We start from the raw sequence: 20,216 nt of genomic DNA, 5'->3' as shown, positions 1-20,216 counted from the left end.
GATCCAGCCTCCAGACTGTCTTTCGCCGCCTCAGATCTTCTTCCCCGCCGCTGGCAGCCATGAAAACTGCATTACCATCATCAACCGAGCAGATGACCTCGAGGACTACACGGATCCGCAAGAGAGGTCGCACTCTTTCGTGTCTGCTTACGTTATGCATCGCTTAATATTACATGCTACTTTATCATGCTGTTCACCGATTAGACTCTGAGTCAGCTCCAAACTAATGGTCAAACTTGAGTTTTTAAATGGTTGTGGGGTACATATCGGGGCCGCTATCAATAGTATCTATCTACTATCTGGTTAATCTCCGGTGTCTACTATGAGTTTCATGTTGGGTGGGAAACAAACAGTAAAGAAGTCGTTATCTGTATTTATTAACTGAAGCCATTATCTGCCTGCTATTATTGGTTTTGGGTCTATCCACAGGTTGCTACCATCACTCTGGATTTCTGCATGCACTCCTTACATAATCTCACTATGTTTTATTCCTATGCATGACAGTTATTGTAAACAATGGATTTGAACATGTAGAGCAAAAGAGACGAGCCTTGCGTGGCAATATAATTTCATGCAGATGTCGCTCCATGGTAGGCGCAAAGGCAGCCCCCCTCCACGCATTTCGGATTGTAATCGAGAGGAAGATATCTGTTCTGAGGGGGATTCAGAAGGAGAAGATAACTCCTATTTACCCCCTGAGGTCTTCGCTCTAACTTGGCATGCTGATGTTGGTTATATCATGCATATGGTGTCTTGCATTGCTTACTTTATACAACAAATATGGCATATGCTTAGTTTAGACATCCTTTGTGCGAATGCCATCTGTTTAGTTTATTCATCGTTTATGTGAATTATGCAACGCCACCTTGTTTAGCCAGGCATCATATATGTGAATTTTGCAATGCCATCCTGCTTAGCCAGTCATCTTATATGTAAATTATATCAGGTCATCCTTTTTTTGTTACATATTACATTCATCAACAATGTTAGTACATTCAACTGCTCTTCGTGTGCATCAGCCATTTGACACGGTGATGGCAAATTCTGGAGTGAAAACAAGGTCTTCTGAGCAGACTATGCTATCTAACGAAGCGCATATCTCGCTGGTTATGAATAGCTCCTCAGAGGAGGATTCAGAGACAGATGACCAGTCCTATCCCCCCCCAAGGTGTATGCTCTAAGTTGGCAGGGTTATGTTGCTCATATCATGCGTATGGTGTCTCGCATTGCTATGCCATTTGATTAGTTTAGACATGCTTTGTGTGAATGCCACCTGTTCAGTGTCTAATTACCATATATGTGAATTATGCATTAACATCTTGTTGCAAGACATTATATATGTGAATTATACAATGCTATCTTGTTGCAAAGGCATTATATATGTGAATTATGCAATGCCATGCTGTTTAGCCAATCATCATGTATGTGAATTATATCATGCTATCATTTTTTGTATTACGTGTTCCATTTGTCGACAACGTTTGTATATTCAACTACTCTTCCTGTGCATCAGCCATTTGAAGCGGTGATGGAAGTATCTGGAGTGAAAACAAGGTATTCAGAGTAGACAATGCTACCTGCTGAAGCAGACATCTTGCTGGCTACAGAGAGCTCCTCAGAGGAGGATTCAGAGACTGATGACCAGTACTATTTCCCCCCTGAGGTCTATGCTCAAACTTGGCAGGGTTATATTACCCATGTCATGCATGTTGTCTTGCATTGCCTAGTTTTTACATCATATATAGATTGCCATCTTCTTACTTGCTTACTGTATAAATCATATATTTGAATTATATCATGCCATCATGTTTCAATAGTACATACACATCATCTATCTGAATTATGGCATGGCAACCCATTTAATAAAGACATCATATAGTTATATCATCTCATCATGTTTAGTGTTTACAGTCATCATATTTAGAATTATGGCATTCTATCCATGAATGTATGTGAATTATGGCATGCCAACCTATTTAATAAACACATTATATAGTTATGGGCAAATTTGATAAATTTGACCTGTGGACGAAATCAAATCACAGAATAAACTACCCGTGAAACTATTTCACGCGGCTAACCTTTTTATGTGACGCCCGACACGAAGGCGCCACACTACATTATGCAATGCCTCATAGATAGGCGCTACACGCCTAGCCAGCATTGCACCCCAAACTGTCTAAAAATTGCTAAGTCATTGTGCAGAGCCTACGAGCTAGGCGCTGCACTGTATAGTGTGGCTCCTAGCTCTCAGGCGCTGCACTAGTGGTTGCACTATAAAATGAAGCAACCACTAGTGCAACGCCTAGAATCTAGGCGCTACATTGTATAGTGTGGCGCCTAGCTCTCAGGCGCTGCACACTGACTTAGTAATTTTCGGATCACACGGGTGCGACGCTGGCCAGGCGTGTAGCACCTATTTGCGAGGCGTTGCACAGTGTAGTGTGGCGCCTTCGTGTCGAGCGTCACACAAAAAGGTCAACCACGTGAAATAATTTCACGAACAATTCATTCTGTGATTTGATTTCGTTTGTAGGTCAAATTTGTCAATTTTTCCATAGTTATGTCATGTCATCCTATTTACATAGTCTCATATTTTGAACTATGTCTTTCCATCTTTTTTAGTTAGCCATCATAATGTGAAATTGTGTCATGCTATCCTATTTAGTTAGCCATCATATATGTGAAATTGTGTCATGCTATCCTGTTTGGTTAGACAACATAAATATGAATTATTTCATGCCCTATTTTATTCCCCACTATCCATTGCACCTGTCTATCATACATTGTCTATACTTTCAATTACTTTTCTTGTTTATCAACCATTTGAATTGGAGAGCGTGATGGCAGTATCTAAGGGAGTAACAACACGGTCTTCAGAAAAGATAGTGCTACCAGTTGATGCAGATAGAACCACGGTTGTACTTGCCCAAGGACCAGATCCACCACACATAACCCAGACTCTCGCAGATTGTACCCCTACCCAGTTGGACAGAGAACCAACTACACCCCTTCTAACCCCAACCCCGGCACATAGTAACCCAGTTCCAGTTGACACAGCACCGTCTCCACCATAGAGCACCCAAACACGAGCGGTTAGTAAGGGAACTGCAGTGCCCAAAGCACGAGGACCACCACTCCGAATCCCAACTCAACGCTTAAAGGAGAAGAAGATTTGTTCTCAGGTCAGGTTCTGTAGCTATGGTTCATACTCTTTTGCTCTTGCATTACTGTATTTACTCATACCAACTATTTTCAAATTTGAAGGATGGAATTGAAACTCCAATGGTGCAACAGGTATGTTTTAAACCTGTTTCTTTAACTGGTTTGCTGTTGTAACGTGCTCTATGTTGATTTCAGTTTCAATTGAATAAACAGTTATGTGCTTATGTCATGCACATTACAAGTGTTGTTATTGCTCTATAGTTACCCACACTTATATACTGTCTATTCTGCTTTGTCTTGAACAAATATTATTTGAGTTGTGTCTCTATCTTGATTTGGCAACAAAAACTAGAATGATATAGATCATAAAGTGACCATGGCACATAGATATATGTTTGTTTCATGTTGTTATCCTGTCCACTTTACTATTGAACTCATTTACCAAAATGAGTTTCATATACAACATGGTAAACATGTGATGTGTCTTCTTGTTTCTCTTTTAGAATGCGGACAAAATATTGGAGAATATACCGCGCTATCCAATGGTAAAGGAAGTAATGCAGATAAGGTTCAAGATAGTGAGACATCCCTGTGTTGGGGAACGTTGCAGAAAATTAAAAATTTTCCTACGGTTTCACCAAGATCCATCTATGAGTTCATCTAAGCAACGAGTCAAGGGAGTGAGTTTGCATCTACATACCACTTGTAGATCACGTGCGGAAGCTTGCAAGGGGATGGTGATGATGGAGTCGTACTCGACGTGATTCAGATCACCGATGTCCAAGTGCTGAACGGACAGCACCTCCGCGTTCAACACACGTACGGGACGGGAGACGTCTCCTCCTTCTTGATCCAGCAAGGGGGAAGGAGAGGTTGAGGAAGATTGCTCCAACGGCAGCACGACGGCGTGGTGTAGTTGGTGCAGTAGTACTCCGACAGGGCTTCGCTAAGCACGTACGGAGGAGGAGAGGTGTTGGGGAGGGGAGGGGCTGCGCCTTGGAGGTGTGTTCAGCAGCCCTCCCCTCACCCCTCTATTTATAGGGGAAGGGGCAAGGGGGGCCGACCCCTCTAGATGGGATCTAGAGGGGGGGCGGCCAGGGAGGGGGGACTTGCCCCCCAAGCAAGGGGGGCGCCCCCTTAGGGTTTCCTCCCCAACCCTAGGCGCATGGGCCCAAGGTGGGGGGCGCGCCCAGCCCTCCAGGGGCTGGCTCCCTCCCCTTTGCGGACCATGTGGCCCTCCGGGAGGGGTGGCCCCTCCCGTTGGACCCCCGGAACCCCTCCGGTGGCCCCGGTACAATACCGATAAGCCCCCGAAACTTTCCGGTGTCCGTATGACAACTTCCCATATATAAAACTTCACCTCCGGACCATTCCGGAACTCCTCGTGACGTCCGGGATCTCATCCGGGATTCCGAACAACATTCAGTAGTCACATACTAGTCTTCCTAATAACCCTAGCGTCACCGAACCTTAAGTGTGTAGACCCTACGGGTTCGGGAGACATGCAGACATGACCGAGACCACTCTCCGGTCAATAACCAACAGCGGGATCTGGATACCCATGTTGGCTCCCACATGCTACTCGATGATTTCATCGGTTGAACCACGATGTCGAGGATTCGATCAAACCCTGTATACAATTCCCTTTGTCAATCGGTACGTTACTTGCCCGAGACTCGATCGTCGGTATCCCAATACCTTGTTCAGTCTTGTTACCGGCAAGTCACTTTACTCGTACCGTAATGCATGATCCCGTGGCCAACACCTTGGTCACCTTGAGCTCATTATGATGATGCATTACCGAGTGGGCCCAGAGATACCTCTCCGTCATACAGAGTGACAAATCCCAGTCTCGATCCGTGTCAACCCAATAGACACTTTCGGAGATACCTGTAGTGCACCTTTATAGTCACCCAGTTACGTTGTGACGTTTCAAACACCCAAAGCACTCCTACGGTATCCAGGAGTTACACGATCTCATGGTCGAAGGAAGAGATACTTGACATTGGCAAAGCTCTAGCGAACGAACTACACGATCTTTGTGCCATGCTTAAGATTGGGTCTTGTCCATCACATCATTCTCCTAATGATGTGATCCCGTTATCAACGACATCCAATGTCCATAGCCAGGAAACCATGACTATCTGTTGATCACAACGAGCTAGTCAACTAGAGGCTCACTAGGGACATATTGTGGTCTATGTATTCACACGTGTATTACGATTTCTGGATAATACAGTTATAGCATGAATAAAAGACAATTATCATGAACAATGAAATATAATAATACTTTTATTATTGCCTCTAGGGCATATTTCCAACAGTCTCCCACTTGCACTAGAGTCACCAATCTAGTTACATTGTGATGAATCGAACACCCATAGAGTTCTGGTGTTGATCATGTTTTGCTCGCGAGAGAGGTTTAGTCAACGGATCTGCGACATTCAGATCCGTATGTACTTTGCAAATTTCTATGTCTCCATCTTGAACATTTTCATGGATGGAGTTGAAACAACGCTTGATGTGCCTGGTCTTCTTGTGAAACCTGGGCTCCTTGGCAAGGGCAATAGCTCCAGTGTTGTCACAGAAGAGTTTGATTGGCCCCGACGCATTGGGTATGACTCCTAGGTCGGCGATGAACTCCTTCACCCAAATCGCTTCATGCGCTGCCTCTGAGGCTGCCATGTACTCCGCTTCACACGTAGATCCCGCCACGACGCTCTGCTTGCAGCTGCACCAGCTTACTGCTCCACCATTCAACATATACACGTATCCGGTTTGTGACTTAGAGTCATCCGGATCTGAGTCGAAAATAGCGTCGACGTAACCCTTTACGACGAGCTCTTCGTCTCCTCCATAAACGAGAAACATGTCCTTTGTCCTTTTCAGGTACTTCAGGATATTCTTGACCGCTGTCCAGTGTTCCTTGCCGGGATTACTTTGGTATCTTGCTACCAAACTCACGGCAAGGTTTACATCAGGTCTGGTACACAGCATGGCATACATAATAGATCCTATGGCTGAAGCATAGGGGATGACACTCATCTCTTCTTTATCTTTTGCCGTGGTCGGTGACTGAGCCGAGCTCAATCTTACACCTTGTAACATAGGCAAGAACCCTTTCTTGGACTGATCCATTTTGAACCTTTTCAAAATCTTATCAAGGTATGTGCTTTGTGAAAGACCTATGAGGCGTCTCGATCTATCTCTATAGATCTTAATGCCTAATATATAAGTAGCTTCTCCAAGGTCCTTCATTGAAAAACACTTATTCAAGTAGGCCTTAATGCTGTCCAGAAGTTTTATATCATTTCCCATCAAGAGTATGTCATCTACATATAATAGGCAAGAACCCTTTCTTGGACTGATCCATTTTGAACCTTTTCAAAATCTTATCAAGGTATGTGCTTTGTGAAAGACCTATGAGGCGTCTCGATCTATCTCTATAGATCTTAATGCCTAATATATAAGTAGCTTCTCCAAGGTCCTTCATTGAAAAACACTTATTCAAGTAAGCCTTAATGCTGTCCAGAAGTTTTATATCATTTCCCATCAAGAGTATGTCATCTACATATAATATGAGAAATGCTACAGAGCTCCCACTCACTTTCTTGTAAACGCAGGCTTCTCCATAAGTCTGCATAAACCCAAACGCTTTGATCATCTCATCAAAGCGAATATTCCAACTCCGAGATGCTTGCACCAGTCCATAAATGGATCGCTGGAGCTTGCATACTTTGTTAGCATTCTTAGGATCGACAAAACCTTCCGGCTGCATCATATACAGTTCTTCCTTAAGATGCCCATTAAGGAATGCCGTTTTGACGTCCATCTGCCATATCTCATAATCATAGTATGCGGCAATTGCTAACATGATTCGGACGGACTTCAGCTTCGCTACGGGAGAGAATGTCTCGTCGTAGTCAATCCCTTGAACTTGTCGATAACCCTTAGCGACAAGTCGAGCTTTATAGATGGTAACATTTCCATCCGCGGCCGTCTTCTTCTTAAAGATCCATTTGTTTTCTATCGCTTGCCGATCATCGGGCAAGTCTGTCAAAGTCCATACTTTGTTTTCATACATGGATTCTATCTCGGATTTCATAGCTTCAAGCCATTTGTTGGAATTTGGGCCCGCCATCGCTTCTTCATAGTTCGAAGGTTTACTGTTGTCTAACAACATGATTTCCATGACAGGGTTGTTGTACCACTCTGGTGCGGAACGTGTCCTTGTGGACCTACGAAGTTCAGTAGCAACTTGATCCGAAGTACCTTGATCATCATCATTGTTTTCCTCTTCGGTTGGTGTGGGCATCACAGGAACATTTTCCTGAGCTGCACCACTTTCCCGTTCGAGAGGTAGTACTTCATCGAGTTCTACTTTCCTCCCACTTACTTCTTTCGAGAGAAACTCTTTTTCAAGAAAGCATCCGTTCTTGGCAACAAAGATCTTGCCCTCGGATCTTAAGTAGAAGGTATACCCGACAGTTTCCTTAGGGTATCCTATGAAGACGCATTTTTCCGACTTGGGTTCGAGCTTTTCAGGTTGAAGTTTCTTGACATAAGCATCGCATCCCCAAACTTTTAGAAACGACAGCTTAGGTTTCTTCCCAAACCATAATTCATACGATGTCGTCTCAACGGATTTAGACGGTGCCCTATTTAAAGTGAATGTAGCTGTCTCTAGAGCGTATCCCCAAAATGATAGCGGTAAATCGGTAAGAGACATCATAGACCGCACCATATCCAATAGAGTGCGATTACGACGTTCGGACACACCGTTTCGCTGAGGTGTTCCACGCGGCGTGAGTTGTGAAACGATTCCACATTTCCTTAAGTGTGTGCCAAATTCGTGACTTAAATATTCTCCTCCACGATCTGATCGTAGGAACTTTATTTTTTGGTCACGTTGATTCTCTACTTCATTCTGAAATTCCTTGAACTTTTCAAAGGTCTCAGACTTGTGTTTCATTAAGTAGACATACACATATCTACTCAAGTCATCAGTGAGAGTGAGAACATAACGGTATCCTCCACGAGCCTCAACGCTCATTGGACCGCACACATCGGTATGTATGATTTCCAACAAGTCGGTTGCTCGCTCCATTGTTCCGGAGAACGGGGTCTTGGTCATTTTGCCCATGAGGCATGGTTCGCATGTGTCAAACGATTCATAATCAAGAGACTCTAAAAGTCCATCAGCATGGAGCTTCTTCATGCGCTTGACACCAATGTGACCAAGGCGGCAGTGCCACAAGTGTGTGGGACTATCGTTATCAACTTTACATCTTTTGGCATCCACATTATGAACATGTGTAATATTACGCTCGAGATTCATTAAGAATAAACCATTGACCATCGGAGCATGACCATAAAACATATCTCTCATATAAATCGAACAACCATTATTCTCAGACTTAAATGAGTAGCCATCTCGTATCAAACGAGATCCAGATACAATGTTCATGCTCAAACTTGGCACCAAATAACAATTATTAAGGTTCAAAACTAATCCCGTAGGTAAACGTAGATGTAGCGTGCCGACGGCGATCACATCAACTCTGGAACCATTCCCGACGCGCATCATCACCTCGTCCTTCGCCAGTCTCCGCTTATTCCGCAGCTCCCGCTGTGAGTTACAAATATGAGCAACGGCACCGGTATCAAATACCCAGGAGTTACTACGAGTACTGGTAAGGTACACATCAATTATATGTATATCAAATATACCTTTGGTGTTGCCGGCCTTCTTACCCGCTAAGTATTTGGGGCAGTTCCGCTTCCAGTGACCCTTCCCCTTGCAATAAAAGCACTCAGTCTCAGGCTTGGGTCCATTCTTTGACTTCTTCCCGGCAACTGGCTTACCGGGTGCGGCAACCTCCTTGCCATCCTTCTTGAAGTTCTTCTTACCCTTGCCCTTCTTGAACTTAGTGGTCTTATTGACCATCAACACTTGATGTTCTTTCTTGATTTCAACCTCTGCTGATTTTAGCATAGAAAATACTTCAGGAATGGTCTTTACCATCCCCTGCATATTGTAGTTCATCACAAAGCTCTTGTAGCTTGGTGGGAGCGACTGAAGGATTCTGTCAATGACCGCCTCATCAGGGAGGTTAATATTCAGCTGGGTCATACGGTTGTGCAACCCAGACATCTTGATAATGTGCTCACTGACAGAACTATTTTCCTCCATCTTACAACTATAGAACATGTCGGAGATGTCATATCTCTCGACCCGGGCGTGAGCTTGGAAAACTAGTTTCAGCTCTTCGAACATCTCATATGCTCCGTGATGCTCAAAACGCTTTTGGAGCCCCGGTTCTAAGCTGTAAAGCATGCCGCACTGAACGAGGGAGTAATCATCAGCACGAGTTTGCCAAGCATTCATAATGTCTTGGTTCTCTGGGACGGGAGCGTCACCTAGCGGTCCTTCTAGGACATATTGTTTCCTGGCAGCTATGAGGATGATCCTCAGGTTCCGAACCCAGTCCGTATAGTTGCTGCCATCATCTTTCAGCTTGGTTTTCTCTAGGAACGCGTTGAAGTTCATGTTGACATGAGCGTTGGCCATTTGATCTACAAGACATATTTGCAAAGGTTTTAGACTAAGTTCATGATAATTAAGTTCTAATCAAATTATGAACTCCCACTCAGATTAGACATCCCTCTAGTCATCTAAGTGTTACACGATCCGAGTCGACTAGCCCGTGTCCGATCATCACGTGAGACGGACTAGTCATCATCGGTGAACATCTTCATGTTGATCGTATCTTCCATACGACTCGTGTTTGACCTTTCGGTCTCCGTGTTCCGAGGCCATGTCTACACATGCTAGGCTCGTCAAGTTAACCCTAAGTGTTTTTGCTGTGTAAAACTGTCTTACACCCGTTGTATGTGAACGTAAGAATCCATCACACCCGATCATCACGTGGTGCTTAGAAGCGACGAACTTTAGCAACGGTGCACAGTTAGGGGGGAACACTTCTTGAAATTGTAGTAAGGGATCATCTTATTTACTACCGTCGTCCTAAGTAAACAAGATGCATAAACATAATAAACATCACATGCAATTATATAGTTGTGACATGATATGGCCAATATCATATAGCTCCATTGATCTCCATCTTCGGGGCTCCATGATCATCTTGTCACCGGCTTGACACCATGATCTCCATCATCGTGTCTTCATGAAGTTGTCACGCCAACGACTACTTCTACTTCTATGGCTAATGCGTTTAGCAGTAAAGTAAAGTAGTTTACATGGCGTTCTTCAATGACACGCAGGTCATACAAAAATAAAGACAACTCCTATGGCTCCTGCCGGTTGTCATACTCATCGACATGCAAGTCGTGGATCCTATTATAAGAACATGATCTCATACATCACAATTCATCATTCATCACAACTTCTGGCCATATCACATCACATGATCAATCGCTGCAAAAACAAGTTAGACGTCCTCTAATTGTTGTTGCATCTTTTACGTGGCTGCAATTGGGTTCTAGCAAGAACGTTTTCTTACCTACGAATAACCACAACGTGATTTTGTCAACTTCTATTTACCCTTCATAAGGGCCCTTTTCATCGAATCCGCTCCAACTAAAGTGGGAGAGACAGACACCCGCCAGCCACCTTATGCAACTAGTGCATGTTAATCGGTGGAACCGGTCTCACGTAAGCGTACGTGTAAGGTTGGTCCGGGCCGCTTCATCCCACAATACCGCTGAAGCAAGAAAAGACTAGTAGAGGCAAGCAAGTTGACAAGATCCACGCCCACAACAAAATTGTGTTCTACTCGTGCAAAGAGAACTACGCATAAACCTGGCTCATGATGCCACTGTTGGGGAACGTTGCAGAAAATTAAAATTTTTCCTATGGTTTCACCAAGATCCATCTATGAGTTCATCTAAGCAATGATTCAAGGGAGTGAGTTTGCATCTACATACCACTTGTAGATCACGTGCGGAAGCTTGCAAGGGGATGGTGATGATGGAGTCGTACTCGACGTGATTCAGATCACCGATGTCCAAGTGCTGAACGGACAGCACCTCCGCGTACAACATACGTACGGGACGGGAGACGTCTCCTCCTTCTTGATCCAGCAAGGGGGAAGGAGAGGTTGAGGAAGATTGCTCCAACGGCAGCACGATGGTGTGGTGTCGTTGGTGCAGCAGTACTCCGACAGGGCTTCGCTAAGCACGTACGGAGGAGGAGAGGTGTTGGGGAGGGGAGGGGCTGCGCCTTGGAGGTGTGTTCAGCAGCCCTCCCCTCACCCCTCTATTTATAGGGGAAGGGGCAAGGGGGGCCGACCCCTCTAGATGGGATCTAGAGGGGGGGCGGCGGCCAGGGAGGGGGGACTTGCCCCCCAAGCAAGGGGGGCGCCCCCTTAGGGTTTCCCCCCCAACCCTAGGCGCATGGGCCCAAGGTGGGGGGCGCGCCCAGCCCTCCAGGGGCTGGCTCCCTCCCCTTTGCGGCCCATGTGGCCCTCCGGGAGGGGTGGCCCCTCCCGGTGGACCCCCGGAACCCCTCCGGTGGCCCCGGTACAATACCGATAAGCCCCCGAAACTTTCCGGTGTCCGTATGACAACTTCCCATATATAAAACTTCACCTCCGGACCATTCCGGAACTCCTCGTGACGTCCGGGATCTCATCCGGGACTCCGAGCAACATTCGGTAGTCACATACTAGTCTTCCTAATAACCCTAGCGTCACCGAACCTTAAGTGTGTAGACCCTACGGGTTCGGGAGACATGCAGACATGACCGAGACCACTCTCCGGTCAATAACCAACTGCGGGATCTGGATACCCATGTTGGCTCCCACATGCTACTCGATGATTTCATCGGTTGAACCACGATGTCGAGGATTCGATCAAACCCTGTATACAATTCCCTTTGTCAATCGGTACGTTACTTGCCCGAGACTCGATCGTCGGTATCCCAATACCTTGTTCAGTCTCGTTACCGGCAAGTCACTTTACTCGTACCGTAATGCATGATCCCGTGGCCAACACCTTGGTCACCTTGAGCTCATTATGATGATGCATTACCGAGTGGGCCCAGAGATACCTCTCCGTCATACGGAGTGACAAATCCCAGTCTCGATCCGTGTCAACCCAATAGACACTTTCGGAGATACCTGTAGTGCACCTTTATAGTCACCCAGTTATGTTGTGACGTTTGATACACCCAAAGCACTCCTACGGTATCCAGGAGTTACACGATCTCATGGTCGAAGGAAGAGATACTTGACATTGGCAAAGCTCTAGCAAACGAACTACACGATCTTTGTGCTATGCTTAAGATTGGGTCTTGTCCATCACATCATTCTCCTAATGATGTGATCCCGTTATCAATGACATCCAATGTCCATATCCAGGAAACCATGACTATCTGTTGATCACAACGAGCTAGTCAACTAGAGGCTCACTAGGGACATATTGTGGTCTATGTATTCACACGTGTATTACGATTTCCGGATAATACAGTTATAGCATGAATAAAAGACAATTATCATGAACAATGAAATATAATAATACTTCTATTATTGCCTCTAGGGCATATTTCCAACACCCTGTTGGTCTCCAAGAAAGCTGATAAAAACTATCTTGACGACAGTGAAGGAACCCAAAAGTCCTGTCTTGATGTAGTGTTCGAGTTACTGGCCACTACTGCTGGCACAAGCTCTTCGAACTCGCAGCCTGAATCAGTTCGTCTTCTTGAGTCTCAACTTCAAGTTGAAAGACATCGATCAGATGTGCTGCGACAGGAAGCTGAAGGACTTAGGAAGTCCCTGCAAAATTCAGATGCATATTTTCTGGTGCAACAGCAAGCGCTGGAGGATTTAAGCGCCAAACAAGAGAAAGTTAATAAGCTTGCTAAGCATCTTGCCAGCATTATGGGTACCCAGGATATTGTTTCTTGAGATCTTCTGAAGTGGTTTCAATTCTGGATTTGTTTTGCTGTGGCGTTTATTTGCGCTGGTCGCCAACTTTGACAACCAGTGTATATGATATGCTGCTTTGTTCCCTATATTTGCACTGGTGGCGAACTTTGATGCCCAGTGGATGTAATATGTGTAATAGCCGTGATAGCCTAGCATAAGTTGCTTGCTTATTTATTTCCTTGTTGTCTTGTTTATTTGTTTGCTTGTAGTCGGTGCAGTTCTTTTTAAAACTAGGCCATAATAACCATGGGCTAATATTTACTGTAGTGACACTGGGCCTCCTACGGGCCGTAGAAACAGTGGGCCTTCTACGGGCCGTAGAAATAGTAGGCCTTCTATGGGCTGTAGAAACAATGGGCCTTCTACGGGCCGTAGAAACAATGGGCCTTCTACGGTCCATATCATCAATGGGCCTTATACGGGTCGTATGACCATAACGGGCCCTCGTTAATAGGCCGTATTTGATGACGCTATGAAAACGGCCCAACGTATTAACGGACCACAAACGGGCCGATGTAACCACGGGCTGAATTTGGCCCACAAGCAGAAAATGACAGTAATGGGTCGTAAGTAAACGAATGCTGGAAAAGAGCCCAAGAATAAATGGGCTCTGAGAAGGCCGAAAGATAACATTTGCTGGAAAGGGCCCAACTGAAAAATGGGCCCTTAATGGGTATAAAGTGATATACTGTTCATTACGGGCCAGTTTCACCACGGGCCGTTAGTGGGTGTAAAGTGATACACTGTTCATTACGGGCCAGTTTCACCACGGGCCGTTAATAGGCCAAGAGTTACATAGGGCCTCATATGGGCCGAAAGACGTCATGGGCCATACATGGGCCAGAAGTGAAAATGGGATGGAATCATATTGGATGGCCCAGATGACGCTACTGGGCCTAATTCGGATAGGGCGTAACGGGCCTTGGGTTAGCGGGCTGTAAATGGGCTATATGCGAATAGGCCGTTAACAGGCTTTCCATGGGCCGGCCCACCACCTTTTGACCAAGTCAAACAGGCCAACCTTTTCACAGGAATGGGCCTCTGTTGGGCTGTGCCATGTGTCGATGTATCATAGGCGCCTTCTGTCCAATGAGTGGATGACATCTGTCCCAACGGTGAGCCGACACATGTTTCCTCCAGCCAATGATGATTTTACACGTGGAAAATCCCCATTGGTTGGGGCTGTTAACGGGTTATCGGATCCAAAACCCGACCTGATAGCTTAACGGTGTTCCGTTATGGTGGATGCCACATGTCGGTCGCCCTTGACGAAAGCAATTCTGTGACGCGCTATTTATCGTCATGGAAGTGGACACTTCCGTGATGATAATTTTGGTAATGTCATGGAACACTTCTACGACAGCACATGTATGACTATCTTGATTCTGTCATAAATTTGTCATGGATGTACATGCATGACAAAAAACGCGACCTACTGTGACAAACACGTATCATCACGGAAGTGTTTTTTTGTAGTGAAGGAGCTGCACAATCTATTCATTGCACGCTTCGCGGCACCGGTGCCTGATACGTCTCCATCGTACCTATTTTTCCTAACGCTTTTCCTCTTGTTTGGACTCTAATTTGCATGATTTGAATGAAACTAAACTGGACTGACGCTGTTTTCAGCAGAACTACCATGGTGTTGTTTTTGTGCAGAACTAAAAGTTCTCGGATTGGAACGAAACTTTGCGAGGATTTTTTATTCAATAAATAAGAATTTCTAGAGCCAAGAACCATCGGAGGGGGGGTACCTGGGTGGGCACAACCCACCAGGGCACCCCCCTCCAGGCGCGCCCAGGTGGGTTGTCCCCACCCGATGGCCCCACAGACTTCAACCCTGATACTATAAATTCACAAATTTGGACAAAAATATCGTGGAGAAAGAATTATCGTCTTTCACGAGACGGAGCCGCCGCCACCTCCTGTTCTTCATTGAGAGGACAGATCTAGAGTCCATTAGGGGCTCTGGAGAGGGGGGTCTTCGATCTTCGTCATCACCAACCCTTCTCCATTGCCAATTCCATGATGCTCCCCACCGGGAGTGAGTATTTCCTTCATAGGCTCGCTGGTCGGTGAGGAGTTGGATGAGATTCATCATGTAATCGAGTTAGTTTTGTTAGGGCTTGATCCCTAGTATCCATTATGTTCTAAGATTGATGTTGCTATGACTTTGCCATACCTAATGCTTGTCACTTCGGGCCCGAGTGCCATGATTTCAGATCTGAATCGTTTATGTTATCACCATTATTTCCATGTTCTAGATCTGATCTTGCAAGTTATAGTCACCTATTGCGTGTTATGATCCAGCAACCCCGGAGTGACAATAGTCGGGACACTTCCCAGTGATGACCATAGTTTGAGGAGTTCATTTATTCACTATGTGTTAATGCTTTGTTCTGAGTCTCTATTAAAAGGAGGCCTTAATATCCCTTAGTATCCAATAGGGCCCCACTGCCATGGGAGGGTAGGACAAAAGATGTCATTCAAGTTCTTTCCATAAGCACGTATGACTATTTACGGAATACATGCCTACATTATATTTATGAACTGGAGCTAGTGCCGTATCAACCTAGGTTATGACCGTTATATGATGAATATCATCCAACAAATTCACCGATCCAATGCCTACGAATTTCTCTTATATCATTTCTGCTAGGTTACTGCTGTTGTTGTTACTATTGCACTTGCTACAAAATCATTGCTATCACGGTTAAAGTTACTATTGTTGTTGCTACTACTATCAAAACTATCATACTACTTTGCTACTGATCACTTTGTTGCAGATAATTAATTTCCAAGTGTGGTTGAATTGACAACTCAGCTGCTAATACTTGCAAATATTCTTTGGCTCCCCTTGTGCCGAATCAATAAATTTGGGTTGAATACTCTACCCTCGAAAACTGTTGCAATCCCCTATACTTGTGGGTTATCAAGACATTTTCTGGCGCCGTTGCCAGGAAGCATAGCTATATTTGTTGAGTCACTTTGGATTATTATCAAATTATCACTATGAAGAATCTGAAGGATGCTAAGACTAAGACTTTTCCCTCTAAGATAAGGGGAGGTAAGGAACTGCCATCTAGCTGTGCACTTGATTCACCTTCTGTTATAAGTAGACTTGCAACACCACCACATGCTATTAATTCTGATATGTCACAAGTTATTGATGATGCTACTTCTACAATGAATGCTACTCGTGATGATGCTAGTACCTTCTTGATGATAATGTGCCACTAGGTGAATTTCTTGATGAACAAATTGCTAGAACTGAAGCTTTTGAGAATGCTGAAGCTGATGAAATTGTTGAAACTGAAAATCCTAAAACACCTATTACACCTAGTTCTCCTAGATATGAATTGCCAAAGGTACCGGAAGGTTATGTTATGGATGAGGAGACAACTAGAGACATTCTTGCTTGTAAGGATACAGAGGATATGGTAATTATTATGCAAGCATAAATAAAAGACTTTGAATGCTAAAATGAAATGTGATCCTAAGTTTGCTACTTCACCTATCTTTGTTGATGATAAGGATTATGAATTCTCTGTTGACCCAGAGTTAATTACTTTGGTTGAATCTGATCCTTTCCATGGTTGTGAAACTGAAACTGTTGTGGCACATCTTACTAAGTTGGATGACATAGCCACCCTTTTTGCTCTTGATGAGAAGATTCGCTATTATTATATTCTCAAATTATTTCTATTCTCATTAAAGGGTGATGCTAAGACTTGGTATAATACTCTTGCTCCTGGTTGTGTGCGTAGTCCCCAGGATATGATTTATTACTTCTCTAAAAAATATTTTCCTGCTCATAAGAAACAAGCTGTAAGAAATATTTAACTTTGCACAAATTGAAGAAGAGAGTCTCCCACAACCTTGGGGGAGGCTTCTCCAATTGCTTAATGCTTTGCCTAATCATCCTCTTAAGAAAAATGAAATACTTGATATCCTCTATAATGGACTAACCGATGCTTCTAGGGATTTCCTAGATAGTTGTGCTGGTTGTGTTTTCAGGGAACGTACTATTGGACAAGTTGAAGAATTATTGAATAACATATTGAAAAATTATGATGATTGGACTCTTCCTGAACCACCACTTAAACCTACTCCGAATAAGAGGGGTATCTTATATCTCAGTCCTGAAGATATGCAAGAGGCAAAGAAATCTATGAGAGAAAAAGGTATTAAAGCTGAGGATGTCAAAACTTTACCTCCTATTGAAGAAATACATGGGCTCGATACACCACCACCACATAAGGTGGTAGAGGTAAATTCTCTAATGAAATTCAATGACAATGATAATCCTCATAATATGCATCCTAGTCAATGCCTTTATGAGTTTGAAAATTACATTAGAAAGCAAGATCACTTCAATGCAAGTGTTATGAAACAATTGAAATACAATTCTGATATGATTTCTCACTTGAGTGACTTGTTATTTATAATATCAAATGATGTTAGAGGTGTGGGAAAGCATGCCTCTATGGTTCAAACTCAAATTAGAACAAGTTGTTAAATCTCAAAGAGAGTTGTTAGATGAAATTAACAATAATATCAATGATCATGCTGCTAGAGTAATGACTAGAGGGGGTAGAATGACTCAGGAACCACTTTATCCTGAGGGACACCCAAAAAGAATTGAACAAGACTCTCAAAGAATTAACACTGGTGCACCTAGTCCTTCTAAAAAGAAAAGGAAGAAAAATGATAGGACTTTGCATGCCTCTAGTGAACCTGAAGTAGAAAAACCTCCTGATAATTATAATGAAATTTCTATCTCTGATGCTGAAACTCAATCTGGTAGTGAACACTCACCTTCTGATAATGAAAAAGATAATGATGAGGTTCATGAAGATACTCAAACAAATAATAAAGAACCATACAATGATGTTGAGATAGAACCAGCTGTTGATCTTGATAACCCACAGCCCAAGAATAAAAGATATGATAAAAGAGACTTTGTTGCTAGAAAACATGGTAAGGAAAGAGAACCATGGGTTCAAAAACCTATGCCCTTTCTACCTAAGTCAACTAAAAAGAAAGATGATGAAGAATTTGAATGCTTTGCTGAAATGATTAGGCTAGTCTTTTTGCGTACTCGCTTGACTGGTATCTTGAAAATGCCTCTTTATGCAAAGTACATGAAAGACATCATTACCAACAAGAGAAAAATACCAAAAGATGAAATCTCCACCTTGTTTGCTAATTATACTTTTAAAGATGGAGTACCTTAAAAATTTGGAGATCCGGGAATACCCACTATACCTTGCTCCATCAAAAGAAACTATGTGAAAACTACTTTATGTGATTTAGGAGCTGGTGTTAGTGTTATGCCTTTCTCTTTATATAAAAGACTTGATTTGAATAAACTCACACCTACTTAAATATCTTTGCAAATGGCTGATAAATCAACTGCCATATCTATCGGTATTTGAGAGGATGTGCCCGTTGTTGTTGCTAATGTTACTATTTTGACTGACTTTGTTATACTTGAGATGCCCGAGGATGACAACATGTCAATTATCCTTGGTAGACCCTTTTTGAATACTGCAAGGGCTGTTATTGATTGCAGTAAATCAAGGTCACCTTTCATATCAATGGTAATGAGCATACGGTGCACTTTCCGAAGAAACAATTCCAGTGAATGGTATTAATGTTATTGAAACATCTCTGACAATCACTATTGAAAGTTTTCAACTACCCCTACCTACTGTTAAAAAGAAATATGAAATGCTTATTGCTGGGGACATTCATATCCCTGTAGAGGCAACTTAGTGTTTTATGAAAGTTCTTCGGTTTCATGCTAATCAGAAGTGGTTGTTAATAAGACTTGATCAACCTTATTAATGAATCATTTTTTAGAGGTATGAAGTTGATGAATTCAGTAAGCACTACCTTCTATCCCTACCTTTTGTTTTCTGTTTTTATTAGTTAAATAAAATAAAATGCCATGTTTTCTCTGTTTTCTGAATTTCCCGTGCAACAAAAAAATGGCCCCAAAATAAAAGTTCTCGGAATGCTCTGAAAATTTAATACATTTTTTTCTGAATATTTAAGAATTTTTGGTGCAAATAATATCAAAGGGAGGTGCGCCAGGTGGGCACAACCCACCTAGGTGCTCCAGGACCCCCAGGCACGCCCTGCTGGATTGTGGTCCCCATGTGGCCCCCTCACTTATCTCTTCATCCCACATCACCACCTACCTCCAGAAAAAAATCACCATTGCTCTCTCTCTCTCTCTCATGTTCTTGCTCTCAAACCCGCGGATTTTGATCTCTTTGCTCGAAGCTCCGTTTCCAAAACTGTTCCGGGGGATTGTTGCTTAGTATGTGACTCCTCAGTTTGTCCAATTAGTTTTTGCTTTAGTGGTTTATATTTTGAATAATTGGTTACTCTTGGTGCTACTGTAGATGAGCTTGCATGTTGAATTCTTAGAGTTCTAAGTAGTTTGAATGCTTAATATAGCCTCTATGCATCCCTATGAGTAGTTGCTAACAATCTTGTGAAGTTTCTTTGAGAAAAATTTTGTGGATTAAAAATTTCAGAATTTTGTTCATAGGAAAAAAACGAGTTTCTTTAGGAAGTTTGCTTCCAAGAAGAACTCCAAGGGAGTTATTGGCGAGTCATCTGATAGTGATCTCCGCACCTGGAGAATGGCGGAGGTACGGCCGTGCGAGTGGACGCACAACCCATTCATGGAAGGGGCAGGAATCCTCCAAGAGTTTGCACAATATGATGCTAATGCCAGCCTCACCGACTTCATCGCAGCTGAATGTGAACAATATCATCTCCTCACAAATTCCTTTGTGCAAAGTTTGCATTTCTTACCTAGGAATAATCCCCCTGAGGTGCAGTTTAACTTATATGTTGAACCCCATCAGATACCGCTTATTGAATTTTGTAACATATGCTTGATCCCTTCTGATGGGAGTTTAGTAGAGCCTAGGCCTGCAGAGTTCGAAGGCTTTTATCGTACTCTGTCCATAGGAGATGAGAGAGGGATGTCGAGTGTCACCGCCACTAGCTTGCAATTTCCTTTAGTGCATTATTTTACTTTATTTATTGCGAAGTGTTTACTTGCTAGAGAGAAGGTTGGTGCGC

Source organism: Triticum aestivum, chromosome 6B (genome assembly GCF_018294505.1).
Source record: "Triticum aestivum cultivar Chinese Spring chromosome 6B, IWGSC CS RefSeq v2.1, whole genome shotgun sequence".
Taxonomy (NCBI): domain Eukaryota; kingdom Viridiplantae; phylum Streptophyta; class Magnoliopsida; order Poales; family Poaceae; genus Triticum; species Triticum aestivum.
The sequence above is the reverse complement of the archived record's forward strand: the minus strand, read 5'-3'. Positions refer to the sequence as shown.